The sequence below is a fragment of the Eptesicus fuscus genome, chromosome 11, assembly GCF_027574615.1.
Source record: "Eptesicus fuscus isolate TK198812 chromosome 11, DD_ASM_mEF_20220401, whole genome shotgun sequence".
Classification (NCBI taxonomy): domain Eukaryota; kingdom Metazoa; phylum Chordata; class Mammalia; order Chiroptera; family Vespertilionidae; genus Eptesicus; species Eptesicus fuscus.
In genome coordinates this window covers 81,244,514-81,257,996 of record NC_072483.1, presented here as the reverse complement: position 1 = coordinate 81,257,996, position 13,483 = coordinate 81,244,514, and the positions used below count along the sequence as shown (strand labels likewise).

Genomic DNA, 13,483 nt, shown 5'->3' with positions numbered 1-13,483 from the left:
TACTACATGCCCAGTGCTTTACACAAATTAAATTATTTACTCTACTAGGGGCCTAGTGCACAAATTCGTGCACCTTGAAAGGAACTGTGGGCCACGAGGCTGTGGTGGGCACAGAGGTGGGTCTCGGCCCATCCTCCGTGCCCCTGCCTAGCCCCTCCTACTGTGGCCCCCAATCCCCTCTCTGCTGGCAGCCTCGCTCCCGCTGCTGCAGCTCCTATGCTCTGACAGCGCTAGCCCCGCTCGCACCTGCTGATGGTGCCGAGCAATTGGGACCAGCACCGGGTGCCAGCAGTGGCTCCGGTGCTGGCTGTGGGTGCGAGCAGGGCCAGCGCTGGCAGTGGGTGCGAGCAGTGGCTCCGGTACTGGCAGCAGATGCGAGTGGGTCCAGTGCTGGCAGCAGGTGCGAGCGCCAGATGAGACTGTGGCGCACGGGAGCAAAGAATTTTCAGTAACCACCAGAGGCTTGCCCCAATGACAGCGACTGGTGGCGGCCCACTCACCTGCTCCACCATCCCACCGCGCCTGACGCCCTCCATGTTCCACATACGCCCCCTGGTGGTCAGAGCACGTCATAACGACTGGTTGGTTGGGTTGTTCCGCTGTTTGGTCTATTTGCATATTAGCCTTTTATTATATAGGGCTAGAGGCCCGGTGCACAAAATTTGTGCATGAGGTGGGTGTATCTCAGCCTGGCCTGCACCCTCTCCAATCCGGGACCCCTTGGGGAATGTCCGACTGCTGGTTTAGGCCTAATCCCACAGGCTCCTAACCACTCACCTGCTTGTCTGCCTAATGTCCCCAATTGCCCTCCCCTGCCGACCTGGTTGCACCCAATGGCCCTCCCCTGCCGACCCGTTCACCCCCAACTGCCCTCCCCTGCTGGCCTGATCGCCCCTAACCCCCTGCTGGCCTGATCTCGTCCCTAACTGCTCTCCCATGCTGGCCTGATTGCCTCAACTACCTCTGCCTTGACCCCACCACCATGGCTTTGTCTGGAAGTTGGACGTCCAGAAGATGGCTGGTTGACCTGGTCTAATTAGCATATTACCCTTTTATTAGTATAGATAGATTATATAGGATAGGATTGCTTAAATGGGGGGGAGAAGCTTTTTTCAGCAGGAGGAGATGCTCTTGGCAGACAAAAATACATAACCCCTATATCTGGACTGATAGCCAGCCATATGCGCTATACTGTCAAACTGGTTACTAAAAAAATTGAACTGCTTTCTAACACCTTACACCAAACAGCTGTTGCCCTTAAAACCCTTCCTTAGCCCCCACCTTAGGTTCTGCTTTCACAGTTCACCCAGATTAGGTTCTGAATGGTCGGTTTCTATGCCAGTGAGAGTCAAAAGCTCCGCCTCCTAGGCAGCCATTGGTTCCTCTGGGAAACCCAGAATGGCCCCGCCTTCACGTCGGCACCAGCCCTTCAGTCATGCCTGAGTCCGCTACTGGGTGTATCTCTGGCCACTCTAATAAGCAGCACCTCAGGTCTGTGCTGGTGGCAATTTTGAATTCTCATCCCTGACCGGTTGCCTTCCGTATGCACCTTAACTGGAGATCAAACCTGCAATCTATGTATGTGCCCTGACAGGGAATTTAAAAAATATATGAACCTGCAACCTATGGTGTACAGGACAACACTACAACCATCTGAGCCATCCAGCCAAGGTTCAAAAGTCCTTTTGATTGCACATACATTAACTAGAGCCCAAGACATTGCAGACTCAAGTTCACCATTGCCATTGGTGAAATCATCTCTTTAATTTTGATGGCACAACTTGGGGAATGTAGCTCTCAGCACAATTATTCAGAACAAGGTTGAACTATTTTACTAGCATCTGTTTTGCCATGGACAATTATTTTCCCATAATTGAGGACTGCTGTCAATTTAGATATTTGCTATGATTTGAAAGTTTGTGTCCTGTCAAAATTCATACATTGAAGTCCTAATGTCCAATGTGATTATATTAGGAGGTGGGGTTTCTGGGAGGTGTTTGAGTCATGAGGGTGGAGCTGTCATGAATGGGATTAGTTTTTTTTGTTTGTTTATTTGTTTAATATATTTTATTGATTTTTCACAGAGAGGAAGGGAGAGGGATAGAGAGCTAGAAACATCGATGAGAGAGAGACATCGACCATCTGCCTCCTGCACACCCCCCACCTGTACATGCCCTTGACCGGAATCGAACCTGGGACCTTCCAGTCCACAGACCGACGCTCTATCCACTGAGCCAAACCGGTTTCGGCTGGGATTAGTGTTTTTTATGAAAGAGATCCTACAGAGATCCATGGTCCTTCCACCAGGTGAAGACACAGCAAAAGATGGCCATCTACAATCCAGAAGAGGGCCTTCACTAGGACAGGAATATGCTGGCACCACAATCTTGAAACCCCATAACTGTGAAAAATAAATTTCTGCAGTTTATAAGCCACCTGGCATTTTGTTATAGCAGCCCAAACAGACTAAAACGGTATTATTTTTTTCCAGTTCTTAGAAAAATTCTGGAAGGAAACTCTTGGTAAATAAATTTAGGCTGCCTAGTGACAAATTCTTGAAAATATATTTAGTCATAACTAATCACAAAAAATGTTTTTTATGTTTGCTTTATTTGTACATTTGAGTGCTTACATGTTTCATTCATATAAATGAGTAAGTTGCCAGGCTGGTGTTGCTCAGTGGTACCTATGAATCAGGAGGTCACGGTTTGATTCCCGGTCCAGGCACATGCTCTGATTGCAGGCTCGATCCACAGTAGGGGGCATGCAGGAGGCAGCCAATCGATGATTCTCTCTCATCTTTGAAGCTTCCATCTCTCCCTCTCCCTTCCTCTGAAATCAATAAAAAAAATATTTTTAAAAAAGGAAAAGTAACTTTTTCTATTCCAGGACATCCAAGTCTAAGTTACTTTCATGTTGAAGTTTATAGATATTTCTCAACTCAGTTTAAAAAATATATGAATCTAGATAAGTTAGAAAGAGGAAAAATGAATTCAATTTATGTCCACATTTGTATAAGTCTGAAATATGGATACACTCAACAAGAAGGAACATTATTCAAGGTAATTGAAAGTTGGGGATAAAATAGAAATGTGATTTATATAGTCCAATAAAATACAAGTATATTCAAAATAAGTTTATATTATAATTTGAAAGTAAGTTTTGTAAGCACACATATGACTACATGTGACTGATTTCTACTGAATTGTTCATCACTTAGAAATGATTTTCATAGCCGAAACCGGTTTGGCTCAGTGGATGGAGCATCGGCCTGCGGACTCAAGGGTCCCGGGTTTGATTCCGGTCAGGGGCATGTACCTTGGTTGTGGGCACATCCCTAGTGGGGGGTGTGCAAGAGGCAGCTGATCGATGTTTCTCTCTCATCGATGTTTCTAACTCTCTATCCCTCTCTCTTCCTCTCTGTAAAAAATCAATAAAATATATTAAAAAAATGATTTTCATAAATAAGGCTGTTTATCAATAACTTTAAAGAAATAGGAGATAGTGTCCTGAATCACCAATAAATTATACAGGGTTTGGCAAAAGTAGGTTTATAGTTATGAATATGGGAAACAGTTAATAAAACTATTATAATAATCATAACCTGCATGACTTTTTCTAAATGAACAACTATAAACCTACTTTTGCCAACCCCCTATAGCCGTGGTCAGCAAACTGTGGCCCATTGAGTGTGACTCTTCCACAAAATACCACGGCCTGGGCGAGTCTGTTTTGAAGAAGTGACGTTAGAAGAAGTTTAAGTTTAAAAAATTTGGCTCTCAAAAGAAATTTCAATCGTTGTACTGTTGATATTTGGCTCTGTTGACTAATGAGTTTGCTGATCACTGCCCTATAGCATTAGAAAAGGTTTTCTAGTCAATAAATAGTTTATTTTTCTACATTTCTATATTTTCCAAATTTATAGGGAAGCAGTTATTCAACATTTGACAGACTAAATAACCTTAGATTCTTTGCTCTGGATGATTTGGTTACTAACTTGTCTGAGATCAAATTTTAAGACCTTTAAATTGTGGTATAAACATAGTTCTAAAGAAGATACAGTAATAAATATCCTATATAATAAAAGGCTAATATGCAAATAGACCAAATGGCGGAACAACCGGTTGCTATGATATGCACTAACCACCAGGGGGCGTGTGCGGAACATGGCAAGCGTTGGCCGCAGGTGGGATGGTGGAGCAGGTGAGCAGGAGAGTCATACCAAGGCAGGGCGCCGGTCGCTGTCATCTGGGCGAGCCTCTGGTGGTTACTGAAAATTCTTTGCTGTCACGTGCTGCAGTCCCGCCTGGCGCTCACACCTGCTGCCAATGCCTGGCTGCCAGCCCCGATTGCCCCTGAGGGCTTCTCCACCTCTCTGTGCTCCTGAAGGGTGATCGAGGCAGCAGCCGCCACTGCACCCGCTGATAGTGCCGGCCCTGCTCACACCTGCTGCTGGCACTGGCCCCATTCGCTCCGCGCTGTCAGTGGGTAGGAGCGGCAGCAGTAGGAACAGGGCTGCTGGTAGGCAGGGGACTAGGGGCTGCAGCGGGAGGTGCCAGGCGGGGGCACAGAGGATGGGCCAAGACCCGCCCCTGTGCCCACTACAGCCTCGCAGCTCACAGTTCCGTTCAAGGTGCATGAATTCATGCACTAGGCCCCTCGTATAAATAATAAATATTTAGGGGCAAGACAAAATGCTAAAAATTATTTTCCTTTTTTCAGAGAGGACAATAGTCTTAGCTTTGTAAAATTAATGAGTGCCCTTGAAAACTTTGTTCATTAATTTATCCATAAAATATTTATTATAATGAGCCTACCTGCTGAAAGTGTACTAAGACTAGAGAGAGAGAGGGAGAGAAACATTGATGTGAGAAACATTGATTGGTTGCCTCCTGTACAAACCCCAACTGGAAATCAAACCCACAACCTGGGCATGCGCCCTAACCAATAATTGAACCTACAACTTTTCGGTGCATGAAGTAACACTCAACCAACTGAACCACACCAGCCAGGGCCATATATGTATTCTTAATGAAATATATGAATAATGTATATACATTCATATTTGTGCCTATAAAGCTACTGGTGGTAAATAAAGTAGATAATATTTAATATCTGCACTTTGCAGATGAAAAAAAAAAAAAAAGCCCCAATCATTTAAATCAACCACTGCACTATCATGACCCAGGTCCCTTTTGCTTCCAGTTTACCTGTCTACTCCTAATCAAATAACAGAAATGACATGAGGAAAGGGCACCTGGATAATTATTCACCTGGTAAAGGACTAAGATGGCTTTCTAGTAGTTTTGCTAGTAAAATTTTAAATATATCAAAAGGATAGTTTGTTGCCTCTGATAAAGTGCTACCTCCTCAAAACAAATGATAAATTTGAAGAAACTTTTCTGTTCCAAGAAAAATGTGCTGCTCTCTGAGTCTACAATGTCATTTCAAGGAATTTGCCCTTACAGATATACTTAGAAAAGTATGCAAATATTTATGTACAAGGATATTTATTATTGCATTATCTGTAAGAGTAAAAAAAAAATCTAGAGAAAGCCCTAAATATCCCATCAATAGGGAAGCAGTATAGCACAGTGGTTAAGAATTGCCTGGATTAAAATTCCATCTCCACAGTTCACTAGATTATGGACAAATTATCTCACTGTGCTTTTATTTACCCATCTGTAAAGTGGAGCTAAAAACAGGGTCTACATCATTGGCTTGTGATCATATTTTGCACAGTGCCTAATCTATTGTATATGCTCAATACATTTTGGTAATCATTATTTTTAAGGGGGATTAGGATATATTTTGGTAGAGGCACACAATAGAACACTAGGCAACTATTTTGAAAAGAGAGCTCTGTGTACTCTACTTAACCAGATGCCACCTCAGTTTGTCTCCCTCCAATGCCCAAGAAAAAAACTTAGCTAGAGAGGAGCTAAATTTAAATTTAAAATTAAATAAAAAAAATTTAAATACACCTTTTTTGAGCTCTGGAGCAACATGAACTGTGAGGAGAGAAAAGAGTCGCCAATACTTTTGATGTATGTTTGGTGGTGGGTTCAGGGGAGAAAAGGGACCAGGGAAAGAATTATGGGCCCGATAGGAAATTGAGGTTTGGCATCTTTTTGGTCACTAACTGCATAGATATGCCTTACTACACCAGAAACTCTAGCAGAGACAATAATTTCTCCACCGTTTATTGTGTGCAATCATGCTGAGTCAGAGGGTGAGTCAGCCCTGCTCTCTGGGAGGGAGGTGCTCACGCGGGAAAAGGAATGACCTCTTCCTGGGCAGTCAGGCCAATTTAGGAAAATTCCTTGCCCAGTGCCCTAATCAGTAGCTTGGTGCCTGAGAAAAATTAACTGTTATTCCCAAGGGTGAGCAGTTGGCTTGCTCTACTCAACCTTGAGAATCAGGCCTAATTCCAGTTAACATCAGAATGTTCAAATTTAAGAGCACGTTGGGCACTGCCTAGAGAGAATAGAATAGGCACAGCCCTCACCTCGTAGCCTTAATTGTAAAGCATTAAGGAAAATAACAGGTCACTGTATTAGAAGCATAGAAGCTCCTAATAGTCTGTTTGGTGGCTCGCTTAGCACCAAGTTTTCTGCCCCCGTTTAGGGCGGTTTTTCATTTTCCTCCTGAAAATTGCTTTTCTTGCACAGGGACTTAATGAATTAAACCACAAAACATGAACAGAAGAAACAATTCCAACAAAAAAGATCACAGTGGAATAAGATATGGCCTCTAAAGACTCAAATATATTATTAAAAATGATTAGGTTTCTTTTCTGGCAATCAATAGATTTCTACAAGGTACCACACTTTTCTAAAATTACTCCCTTTCAAGTTATTTGTCCTAATATTCTAGATTTGGATGAAAATCACTCCAGTTTTATCAAAGGGCAATATATTTTATAAAGTAAGTCACAATGAAGGAAAGGTGCAGAATACATGAGATGACAATGACAAACTTGAACCTGTTGAAAATATACCTTATGTATACACTAGTGGCCCGGTGCACGAAATTTGTGCACATTAAAAGGGAATTAATTAGAAGAAATATTTTAATATTGCTATTTGCCTTTTCTCTATAATAGAAGTGTCAGAGATTAAAGAAAATTAGTAAAATGTATATGAAAATCTCCCTCCTTTCAAAGTCTGGTGCACGCCGCGGGACCCAGAGTCAAGTCCCCGCCCACTGATGTACGCCTTGAAATTGCACGAAACCCAGACCTGGTAGGCTCCACCCTCGTCAAGCCCTGCATGGGGGGGGGGGGGGGGTGCAGCCTCAGGTCCCCAAGCCCCGGCGTGAGGACGTGATGACCATTTGCATATTAGCTCTTTATTATATAGGATGGGAATGATGTGAAAGGAAAATGACAGAACATTAGAGGCAAACCATAGAAATATAGAGCGAAAGGAGTAAGGAACACATCCCATCAAAAGGAACAAAAGGTTTGAAGACAGACACACAGGTGGCTAGTAAAGTGTAGGATAAACAAGGAAAGGTCATAGGTCAGAGTATGGGTACACAGAGGAGTTTTTCGAATATTCTAATTTCCCAAGGGAATGCTGTGGCCCAGGGATATACCTCCTTACTCTCTCCAGGTTTGCAAGTTCAAAACAAGCCCCATCCCATGAAAGGGTGTGGCTGGCTGGTTCCTTCTACTAAGCAAACAGTAAACATCCACTCATGCTTTATGGGAATTGAAGTTTGGGAACTATGGGGAAGCATATATTCTATTAACTTTATACCTGCAACGCTACACCTCAGATAAAAACCTGGTTGCGCCCTAGCCAGTTTGGCTCAGTGGATAGAGCATGGGCCTGCAGACCAAAGGGTCCCAGGTTTGATTCCAGTCAAGGGCATGCCCCGGTTGCAGGCTCCTGGTTGGGGCACATGCAGGAGGCAACCAATCAATGTGTTTCTCTCACACTGATATTTCTGTCTGTCTTTCCCTCTCTTCCACTCTCTCTGAAAAAATCAATGAAAAAATAGGTGAGGATTAAAAATAATAAAAATTAAAAAATAAAAAGGAAAAAAAAATTTGGCCTTTATTCTTCTTGGCAGGGGAAGTTGAGGTTAATGGAATTTAGTCATGCTTAACTGCTCCTTTTAGACTTCCAAAGTTATCCCAGGATTTCCCAGCAGCAAAGTAAATGCTTCTGTTCTAGAACAATGTGTCAAGGTCACCTTACCCGTAGGAACATGAGGAAAATCCAAGAGTCTTGGAAGAATGTAAAGACCTCAATAGGTTCAGTTTCCTGTCCTACTTTGATCTTGTGACTTATCACATTCTTTTTTTGATTTAGAAAATAATTTATATTAATAATGTATAGTATACTATCTGGCAGGGAGGTTACTTGTCCTGCTGAAGATGGTAAATCCTGTAAAGTGAAAGTGGAATAGAAGACATTGGGCTCCACTACTGTAATCAAATTGTGATACTAAATATGTTACATGAAGACGACTACTTCATTTGGACCCAGTACTTACCCACCTATAGCAACCCAAGATGGATAATCTATAAGCAACCTAACAAAGACTAATTTCCTTCTATAAATAGCCTTAATCCCACGAAGAGCATTTCAGTTCCAATGTGCCAAGTTCTTGAGCTATATTTAGAAGCTTTAAGAATTTCAGACAAAGGGAAGGGCCTCAAAGCTTTTTTTTTGGAGAGAAACATCAATTTGTTGTTCTACTTATTTATGCATTCATTGGTTGATTTTTGTATTAGCCCTGACTTGGGATTGAATCCATAACCTTGGTGTATCAACAATGGTCTAACTGAGCTACCTAGCCAGGGCCTAGCTCTATCTATATATGATAGGGGAGTTACCAACTCTATATTGGATATAAAAGCAAGAGAGTTGGGTTATGTGGTAAGTAATCAGAAAATAGCTATAGATTAACTATTAATTTCATTTTATAGTTATGGTCTATTTTTTTCCCTCTATATCTTCCTCTTCATTACTGCAGTACATATCACACAGGACCTCTGGCAGGAAGTAATTGTCCCCCAATATCTACCCTTGTGAAGGTTTAATTCTTTGACCCTCCTCCCATCAAAAGGTGGGATGTGTGTCTCCTCCTCTTGAATATGGGTGGGCTCTGAGACTGGCTTGACCAATGAAGTACAGAGGAAGTGATGCTATTTATGTCACTTATGAGGTTCAGTCATAAAAAGCCTTTGGCATCCTCCTAGGTCTCTAGGAATCTTCCTTTTTAATATATATTTTATTGATTTTTTACAGAGAGGGAGAGGGAGAGTTAGAAACATTGATGAGAGAAACATCAATCAGCTGCCTCCTGCACACCCCTACTGGGGATGTGCCACAACCAAGGTACATGCTCTTGACTGGAATTGAATCTGAGACTCTTGAGTCTGCAGGCCGACGCTCTATCCACTGAGCCAAACTGGTTAAGGCTCTAGGAATCTCTTGTTCCTGAAGCCCTAAACCACCATGTCAATACAACTGTCCTGAGACTGTTATACTGAATGCTCTGGAAGATAAACTCATCTGAACCTGTCTTCCCAACATTCCAGCTCAGGAGCCAAACATGTGAGTGAAGATGCTATCTGGAGACTGAGACAGATCCTTATATTTTTTGTTCCAACAGATCCTTATATTTCCACTCATAGTTGCTCTAGTCCTCAGCTATTACTCATCCCCAAACATCTCTGCTTTCTGTATTTTGAACCCATGGAACCTCATGAATAAAACGGTTGTCGTTTTATACCACTAAGTTTTGGGGTTGTTTGTTACACAACAAAAGATAACTAAAACACCTTCTTTCAGAATCTGTGTTTTAGGTAGATGGCTGGCTAGTTAGAGGCTATATTTCCTAGCCTCCTCTCTTGCAGGGGAATGTGGTTATAAGTCTTGCCTGTGGGATGTGAGTGTAAATGATGCAATTTCCAAGTCAAGTCAATAAAACATTAAGTGGTACACTTCCTCTCCCTCTCCCACTTTCGCCTGAGACAGTGACAACTGGAGCAGCTACCAAGGATCCAGACATTGCATTTGACTGTCACAGACTAGGTTCCCCAGGCAGCATACTCAGCAGAGTTTAGAGTTCAGAATATTTAAAAGGAGTTTCCCAGGGATCAACACCTAAAGGGAGGGGAAGAAAGCAGGAGTAGCAAAGGGAAAAGCTGGCTTGCAATGCGGACCCAATGACAGCCTCAGCCAACCCCACAGAGAGCTCAGGAGCTAAAACAGCCCTTCAGAACTGTTCCCCATTGGGTCCCAATGGCCTTTATACTCCCACATGTATCAGTCATTGGACATGGGTCATCCTGTCCTATGCTTTTAAGTTATAATTACAACATATTAGTTGTCTATTAGTGAATAACTAACCCAAAACTCAGTGGCTAAAACCAACATTTATCATCTTAGTTTCTGTGTGTAAAGGATTCAGAAATGTACAGAGTTGCAGGTAAGCTGTTGGCTGAGGCTTCAGTCATCTCAACTCACAGGATTCCATTCACTCACTTGGTTGCTGACAGGGCTCTTCCTTACCACTGGGCTTCCTCCTTAGGCTGCCTAAGTGTCCTCACAACATGGCAGTTGGTGATCTGAGAGGAGAGAATCAGAGAGTCCAAGACAGAAGCCACAGTCTTTTTAAAACCTAATCTCAGCAGGGACATCCCTAAATGAAATCAGTAAGACCAGCCCACACTCAAGAAGGGTTACATAAGGAAGGAATCCCAGCCAGCAGGGACATGGGGGCAGGCTTAGAGGCTGCCTACCACGCATAGCATGCACACAATTTTGTATCCTGCCTTTTTCAGTTTTGTATGTTCTTCATTTAAAAAATGTTTTTAAAAATTATGATAGCATTATTTTTTAATTCCCCCCCCCCACATGCCCTCACCCCCCTACTGTGTCCATGAGTTATGCTTATATGCATGCATACAAGTCCTTTGGTTGATCTCTCACCCCCCTTGAAAGCAATATTCTTATAAAAAATTTCAAATATGTAAATGATATGTGTAAAATTCTTTTTTTATGCTTTCCTATTAGTTGAAGAACCCAGAGGTATCCACAATTTTTATTAATCTGCTGAGATACTTCACATATACATAATAAACATACACACAGATATACAGTACTGTATATTTAATGTTCTTAATATATCTTGGAGCCCTTTTCATATCACCATGTAAAGATCTGGGTCATTCTTCTAAGCATTGGCATATTTTATTATTATACTAAAAATACGTTAAGCAGTATCCTATTGATAGACATTTAAATGTTTATTTATCTAACAAAAGATGCAAATGTACATTCTTATCCATGTGTCTTTGCAAACTCATGCTGGTGTAACTTTAGGATTAATTCCTGGGAAGTAGAAATCCTGGGTCTAAGAAATGCACATTTAAAATTTTGATGGATATTAGTGTATGACTGTGTGTCTCTCTAAATAATGGCTAACACTGAGTATCAGTAAATTTAAATTTTTTGTCAGATCCAGCCATGGCCAACATTGAGTTATGTACATACCTGTATTAGACTGTTATGACATTAGTGTAACTGATGTTTACATACCTTTTATTACACCATTAGCTTCTTGAGGCACAAACTTAACTGCATTTCTTTTTGTAGTCCTAGTATTTAATATCATACTTGACACACAGTAGACACTCTGCAAATGTTTAATAAATGTCAGAGTTGAATTTAAGGCTTTGAGAAATCAGAGGAGCTGGTTCAAACCACAAAACCTGCCTCCAATTTGACCCTTATTCTCTCTGGCCTCCATTTTCTCAATTATAAAATACATGTGTAAGATTAGATTTTTTTCTGCAGTCCTTTTCAGATCCAAAATTATATGCTTTTAAGAAGTAAATTAATGTTATCTTCTGATCTCTCTACATACCAATTTCAAATTAAACATTATAAACTAATCACTAATCCTAGACCATACATTTGCCATATTTTTCAATACCCAAGGTATTACTTTTCAGTTTAAGTTATTTAAAAAATATTATGTTAAAATTTTTGAAAATCAGTCATAGGTAAGTATCTTTAATCTTCACAATTTTTCAGTGGTATAAAACCACAAGAAAACACATTAAGCAATGAGTATTTGGTTCTGAGATCCTTGTTTTCTTAAAATATGGACCCTAAGTCTAGTCAGTTTTCTCATTAACATTTTTATCTTTTGGGTTAAATTAAATAAGCAAACTAATTAGAGTACTATGTAATTGTTAAGATACTTTGAAATACTGGCTATTAAAAATTATTAGGGAATTATCAGCTATCTTCATATTTTTATAAAATGTCACTCTATATGTATATACACTATTTTTTGTTCCAACAGATCCTTATATTTTTTTCACATCTACTTGTTTCCAAAAGTTGAGTCAATCACAAACATAAAGTCTAGCCATGCTAAGAGAGGATCAGCCTTATAAAGTGTCCTAAAAAATAGTTTGTCATATTTATGTATAGTATTAATTTCCGCATGAATCGTAATTTTTAGCCACACCATTGGGAATGGGTCTGTAATGACTTTGCTAATGACATTTTAACAGTTGTCAAGAATGACAATGTTAACATTTAAATGTTAATTTTAGTTCCTCTCTCCTTGGGAGCTTGAATAGTGGTGGGGTAATTTGTTTGGGCAGCAGAAGGCTGACAGTTTATTTTAGACAAAGCTTTATGTTGGCAAAAGAATCCACTCGTCATGCACATCAATAGCTCTAACTCTCCTTCACTACCTTTTCTATCATTAGCATATAGTTTTCCCTCTTTTGATAACACCATTTTATGTTTTGCTCTTTTAAGGGTTAGAATCCAACAAACAATAAATCTTACAATGACTGGTAAAAATTCCATCAGAATAAGCATAATTCTGTATAATTAATTTTCACAACTCTGGTGAGATACTGTAGTAGCAGTATTTCATTGACTGGGTTGACCTTGAACAAGTTAATTAATTACTCTGAGCTTTAGTAAAGAAATGCTTTTCCTGAAAAAAGATACGACCTGGAGCTTACATTAGATATGACTTTCCCTTACAATCAATGGAATTGAGTTTATATCAGGAAAGCAGAAAGGAATAATGATTACAAAACAAAAGGATTCTGAACATGAATTTTGAAAAAATTTAATATAGCTTTAGATTACCTCCAAGATTAGCTGTAAAATTTTTACTTTGTTTTGACAATTAAAAATTATAAAAGCTATTAGTTTGTTTTCTATTACTGGAAGTTTGACTTAATACTATACATGGTGCTAATATAGTGAATATGAAACATCAATGAGGACACACATTATAGATCTCAAGACCTCCCTCATTCCCAGTAGGTGTATGTACATTTAATCTATTATCCAAAGAAAAATGTCTCATAAACAGGTTTAAGAGAATACAGAAAAATGTGTTACCCATTAAGCTCCTCAATACCAATTCTTAGAATATGCATCAGTGGCAGGGAATTATGTGAAGCAGTTAAGAACAATACATTTTG

The 13,483-nt window shown here is 40.4% G+C and overlaps 1 long non-coding RNA gene across 1 annotated transcript in view; it reads left to right on the top strand.

Annotated features, from left to right (window-relative positions):
* LOC114232859 (uncharacterized) overlaps positions 1 to 13,483 on the top strand; it is a 34,747-nt gene that overhangs the window by 17,666 nt on the left and 3,598 nt on the right. The gene's annotated exons all lie outside the window — the stretch shown is intronic.